This window comes from Temnothorax longispinosus, unplaced genomic scaffold (genome assembly GCF_030848805.1).
Source record: "Temnothorax longispinosus isolate EJ_2023e unplaced genomic scaffold, Tlon_JGU_v1 HiC_scaffold_17, whole genome shotgun sequence".
NCBI classification, from domain to species: domain Eukaryota; kingdom Metazoa; phylum Arthropoda; class Insecta; order Hymenoptera; family Formicidae; genus Temnothorax; species Temnothorax longispinosus.
In genome coordinates this window covers 520,657-527,688 of record NW_027269981.1, presented here as the reverse complement: position 1 = coordinate 527,688, position 7,032 = coordinate 520,657, and the positions used below count along the sequence as shown (strand labels likewise).

The 7,032-nt window shown below is 30.4% G+C and overlaps 1 pseudogene; it reads left to right on the top strand.

The window, feature by feature from the left end:
• The window catches only part of LOC139823762 (lysosomal alpha-mannosidase-like), a 30,837-nt pseudogene extending 24,129 nt beyond the window's left edge, over positions 1-6,708 (top strand).
• The last annotated feature ends 324 nt before the right edge of the window (positions 6,709-7,032 follow it).

Sequence of the window (7,032 nt, the reverse complement as noted above, 5' to 3'; positions counted from 1 at the left end):
AAAAAAAGTATTCTATTAACAGAGTGATAATTTCCTGTAATCCCATATTCTAAGCGGAAACTTTTACAGAAAGAGTATTCCTCTGTCAATAAGTGGACTATTCATCAAGAATCTATTACATATTATTCTAACGGGTTTCCTCTTGTATTAAGAGGAATATATGTTTACTTGGAGCTTGGGCTGTACGACGGGACGGGCGGCAGCGCGGGCTCGCGCGGCGAGAGTTTGGCTCGTGCCCGCTACGCGGCGCATCGCCAGTATCCTTACTCGTAATTAAGATTCAACATCGACTCTTATATCTAGGGCAGCTCGGGAGGGTTTCTCCACTTTCTCCAGCGTTCGCCAGTCAGAGCGTGCTCACTAGCAGGGCTTCTGACATAACCCTTTTTGTTTACGAAGTGTTCTCCTCATCTGGGGCCTTCGTTTAAACAATTAATGTATTATAGAAAAAGCAAAATTCAAAAATTTGTTTGGTTTATTAACAATAAAATATTGATATTAAGAATAACAAGATCGCGTACTATAGACTATAGATGCAAGATGAAAGTCCTCTAATTGTAAAATGCTTGTGCTTAGAATATTTTCCTCTTGATTTTAGAGGATTCCTCTTGAGACCATAAACAAGAATAAAATCCGCTAAGATTTAGCGGATTCCGCTAAAATTAAAATTATTTTTTTTTGGTGGTTTAAAAGGTGCCTTTTCATGCTGACGCTCGACGCTCGATTTGGGCGTCAAACTTGATCACGTGATAGGTCACGTGATAGTCTTTTTATTCCAGCGTCAAATGGCAAAAGCTCAACTGTGTTCAGCTTTGACGCTTGACGCTCGTTTCATAATTGCTTGTTTTGACGCTCGCATATTTGATGCTTTTCGCCTTCTTACCGATGAAGTTGGTCACGTGACCAGTTTTGACGCCCAAATCAAGCGTCGAGCGTCAGCAGGAAAGGCCCCTTTATAATAATATTTTTATGGCAATTTTAAGAAATTATTTGGCAACGCTGCAAGCTGTGCGCTCATGTCACACTTCAGTTAATTAATAATATAACCGTTTCTGTAACCTTACCTTATTGAATCTTTTCTTTGTGAATTGATAAATTTTGCGTGCGCTGCTTCACTTTTATTTTCACAAATTGTCCCTTATTTTTGCCCCATTACTCCTCACTTTATGTTTCTTATCACTCATTATTATTATAAAATCTCTCTTTGATAAGAAGCAATGTCCAATATTCTTTGATTAATGAAATTGACACTCATATTGACATTTTTGTTATCAACTTCATATTTTACAATTGGCGCCCTGAAAGCGCGCGTTGCCGTATTGTTCTGACAGTAAAATTTACGCAAAATGAAAAATTCTAATACCACCACATAGTCAGATTTTTTCTTATAATTAAACATAATTCAAATACAATTGTTATATAAGTTAATGCACAGATACAAGATTTCCTAGGGCCCTGCTTATACAAAACGCTCCTTTTACCTTAAAAGTCTTATTTTTACTTGAAATTCAATAAATAGAAAAATAAAATAAAAAATAAAAAGAGAACAAAATATAGTATAACATAGAAGATGATTGTGTAAAAAGTTAAATTAGAATTTTTTCTTTAAAGCATAATAAATTGGATTAAATAAAAAATGCAAAAAACTTAAAAATAAGTGTGACATTATCACTATAGTCGAAATACGACGATTTGGTCATTTTCTTAATATTTTAACATAAAATGAACAGTTTACAAAGCTAGCATTTATCGACCATAATAATTAAAGAAAGAACTAATTATACATCATACTGAAGTATGCCATAAACTGGTAGAGAACGCAAAAGTTTTTCTAGACTTAAAAAATCAATTGTGTAACAGGTAAGATACGAAAAATCTTTTCGTCCACTTTTTTCATAAAGCTTCAATATTTAATTTTAACTTCTTAATTAACAAATATTTGAGATGTTTTTTCAACAATTTAACATAACACACTACATGTTGATATAATTAATATTAAAAAAATAGAATTAACACATAAAGCAGTATATATAATTATAAAAGTTTTCTTTTATGATTAATTTTTAAATTTTAAATTAAGTTTGTTTTGATGGTATCAATAAATCCCATAATATTAATAATAACTAAAATTTAGCAAAACTTATGAGAATCAAAATAGAATAGGTATTGCACTTAATACTTTTTTATATCATCATCTTAATCGTAATTATATTATTATAATATCTCTTTAATAATTCATAAAATATTTGGTTTTGTGAGTTCTAATATTATGAGCCTTAATAGAATAATTATTCCAAAAGTATCTTAAAATATATCTTACATAATTTGGCATTACAACTTCTTTTATATTTTTTTTAGATATACAAATGAACGCAATGGTTCTACAGTAAATGTAATTTATTCGACACCCTCGTGCTCCTACTTGAAGGCCCTGGAAACGATTTAAATCTTCAATGGCCCCTACTAATAGAGCGATGACTTCTTCCCGTATTCGAGCGATCCTCACGCTTTCTGGACCGGCTATTTCTCGTCAAGACCAACCTCGAAATACTTTGAGCGCGAAGGAAATAACTTGTTGCAAGTAATATAGTCAAAGATAACTTAATTTGTACTCAAACTGTAATCTATTTAACTACGAGTCATATTTTCAAGGCATAACTATTTTTTTTTAGGCAAGCAAACAACTCGTTTTATTTTGACAAACTTAAAGAATTATGACGAATCCTTGGAACACTTCCGGGAATCAATGGGAGTGATGCATCATCAACGATGCTATTACCGGCACCTGAGAAACAAAAAGTCGCGGAAGATTATTCTCGTATATTATATGAGAGTATGGATAAAGCCGGAGAAATAATCTCCAAAGCTATAGGGTAAGTATTCTCTATCAAACTTACTTAATTTGTAATTTTAATTTTTAATGTCAAATATAAGATAAAAATATAAAATAATTATATATAGTTAAATTATAAATAGTTTTTTTTGCTGATGTTCGTAAAACAGGAAATGGGCAGGAACGGCAAATCGTACGTCGGAGACCTTTAAATCTTTACATGTTTGGAATTAATATTAGCTCGTGTGCGTTTTCTGAGAAAAATGACTTATTTGCGGTTGTAGTATACAACCCTCTAAGCAGGCCTGTTTCCACCTATGTTCGCGTCCCCGTTCAGGAAATTTTTATGTTGTTCAACTCAGTGATTGACGGTATGTACATTTTGCTTTTAAAATATATTGTCCTCAAAATAATATACAATACAAGTGTATAGATTTAAAAATCACAGGCATTTTATATATCATAATTCGTATATATATATATATACTAATATAGATATATATATCTATATATATATTCATAATTACGAAATGTGATAATATTTTTTTACATAAAATAGATATATTAGTAATATTGTTTCTACATATCAATTAAATTATTATAATTGTGTTTAAAAAATATATATAATATATATATTAATTAAAATATAAATATGTAAAAATACACGTTTTTTTTCTAGTTTATAATAATTTTACACAAAAGTGTTTACAATATATGTATCTACTTTTGGGAGTTAAAGGAGTGTACCCAACGCGCAAATAGTACCGATTCCCGAAGCCAGTACAGAAAATCCCAGGAAGAAAGAGCAGCGCGACAAATGAAGTCGTTTTTTCGCGCTTCAATATCCCTCCTCTCGGTATTCGGGTTTATATTGTCACCAAAAAACGCAAGAAAATGTAGTTGACCAACCTCAATCAGACAAATTTATAAGTAATGAGGTAAATAGATCTATATAAAAATGGGGGGGGGGGGGGGGGGTGCAATATAAATCATTGGAAGTTAAAATTTAATGTAGACTGTTAAAATATAAAATCTTTTCTCACTGTAAGTTAAAGAAACTATTAATTAATTGTTATGTAATACATATTTAAAATATATTCTAAGAATACATTAATTTCCTATTAATGAAATTATCATTGATACATGGATAAACTATTTTATAACACACAATCACAATTCAAACTTCACAGATAATTTTCTTATTTATAGACAATCTATATATTACATAGTTCTATATATAGACAGTCAGTCTCACAATTTTTCTTAATAACGTTACAAAAATTAGTTTTTAGAAAACTAAAGTAAGTATTAATCGAATAATCTCGAAAATAATAATTGAATGTTTTGTAATTTTTAGCTGTATAATATATCCTCATACCAACGGTAACTTAGCAATACGTTGGAATAACCAGGACATGAGCGCGTCGTACAATCTTTCCAATACTACACAGAGCCAGAGGTAATAACAAGATCTCCGCTACTAGATCATCCTGGCGCTTATATCTTCAGACCTAAAGAAACATCGGCCAGAAATTTTGCGTACATCGGATCATATAAAATATACAAAGGTATATAGAATTTATTAAGCCAGCTTTATTCTAAATGACAGATCATAAATGCATACTAAATATCACTTCTTTATAGGTCCTGTTGTAGAAGAACTCCATCAGACAATAAACGATTGGGTTAGTCAAGTGGTTCGAATTTATCCAGAAGAAGAATATATCGAACTCGATTGGCTCGTTGGACCGATACCTGTCAAGTACTGTCAGCTTCTATTGTCGCAATACTTAATCAGTGCAATAAGAATCTCTGAGATTTCTAAAATTTAACGTAAAATTCTTTTTTTTCTAATTTCATAAAATTTTACATATATTTTAATAATATATTAATAATATTATTATTTTTTTATATACACATAATACCTGATATTAAATTTTTATTATAAATTTATGTTTTATATATACTTATAATATTTCTATATAAACTTTTCGGAAAATTATAAATTATATTTATAAAGTCTGAATAAATAAGAAAAAATTGATTAAAAATGATTATAAACTGCTTTATTTTAGGGATAAATTGGTAGAGAGATAGTCACACGATACTCCAGCAATCTACAAACAGACAAAACGTTTTACACGGATAGCAATGGAAGAGAGATGTTTAAAGCGTGTGAGAAATTATCGCCAACGTGGGACGTCGAATTGTATGAACCGATATCTGGAATTATTATCCAGTGACAGTAAAATTGCGCTCAAAGATGAAAAGAACCAATTGAAACTAAATGTCCTCGTCGATCGTGCTCAGGTTGAAGCAGTTTAGAAGACGTGACGTTGAATTGATGGTAGAAATACAAATTTGATTAATAAATCTTTACAATTATTTTACTAAGCTGCTATCTCTGATAAAATTTAAGTGATAAAAAATTATATGATTTTTTTAACATAATAAGATAGTCAAGACAAAACTGATGTCAATCTATAATTTTATATATAAAATCTATATATAAAATTTAAAATTCAAATAGCTAGCTATATCTAAAGTCAACTGCACAAATTTTAAATTCTATAAAGTGAATTTCACATCTGTATTCGGACTGTTCATTCTTAAATCGTAATTTTGTACTTACAAAGTTAATTTTATAAATTAAAAAAATTTAATGCAAATTTATTGTAAAAGAAGACAGTATCAGTTATGAATTTACTTTGTGCTATGTATTTTACTGTAATTTATGAACATTTTCAGATATGTTGGAGTCAAATAACAATATGTATATAATAAATAAAATTGTTTCTAGCTTCATCGAAGGCTTCTAAAGGACGACGCGTTTGGTGTAGGTGAGGCATTGAATGAAACTGCCTTCGGTGAAGGTTGGTAGCAAGAGGCAGGCATCATCTCTTTGGAGGTAAAGTGAAGGGCGGTGGATGAAATTGTATTAACAGGAGAAGGAATGGCGCTTAAGTTGGCTCTGCATCCCTGGATCTTAGGCACCCCCGTTAACTCCTCGAATACTCTCGAAGATGTACATGGTGTACTCCAAAATTTCGTATGTATAACACTTAATCTCTATTTGGCCATGGAAAATACAACATTATTTGCAATTAGTGTGTGAAAAGCACATTTTTACGTATTATTTAGAGTTTTTTTTACTACGTTTGTACTTTAAACTCGACTTTAAATAATCAATAAAATTTTTTATATTCATTATAGTTATATATTCATTATAAGTTATTTTTTAAGTAAATATGATTTTGACCTGGTTTTTATTAATTAACATTTTTATGTTGCAGCCTTCTGGACTTAAAAAAGCATTGCCGCTAAACGTGCATATTCTTACCTTAGAGCCGTGGAGAGATGACACAGTTCTATTGAGACTGTAGCATCTCTTTGAAGTCGGTGAGGCGCAGAAGTTGTCTCAATCAGTTGAGTTTAACATTCAGGTGAGTTTTTAAACTTATAAGTAAGTTTTTAATTATTTTCTTACAATTAGAGCCAATACAGGTATGTTACACAATTTGATGATTGTTAATTTGAAGTTGTCTATGTAATAAAAATATTTGAGACTTACAATTCTCTTATCTCACTTCATAGGACCTATTCTCGACGTTCACGATTGAATCGATCGAAGAGACTACGTTAGGCGCTAATCAGCTATTAAGCGAAAATAAACGTATTGAAATGGGAGCCAGAGACCGAATTGACATTGTCCAGAATGAGGAAGAAAGCAGACAAAACTGTGGAAAATTAATGACAATGTAATCAGAGTCCTCTTGAAACCGATGGAAATACGGACCTTTATTCTCAAAGTGAAGCAAAGAACTCTTTAATCTTTTAGCGAAGACATTTAATTTTTACAACCATAACTTCTTATAAAAATTCATTACCTCATTATTTCTATGTCCCTACTGATAATTACTATAATAAAATGTAACTTCTCATAATGCAAAGTTTATATAATATAAAAACTATATTATTTTGTGTTTGTCTTACCACAAAAAGATTGATTGAATTGACTGTAATTGCCCTGAAATGTATGTTTGAAAAGAATAAGAACATTTAATATGACGTTTATCAATTTGATGGATTTTGTAATCCTCAAATTCCACAAAAAATTTTCAATGTACAAAATAATTTAATGTATAAAACAAATAGGAAAATGTGATCGTTCTACATTATAACGTGTTTTGCATTGACAC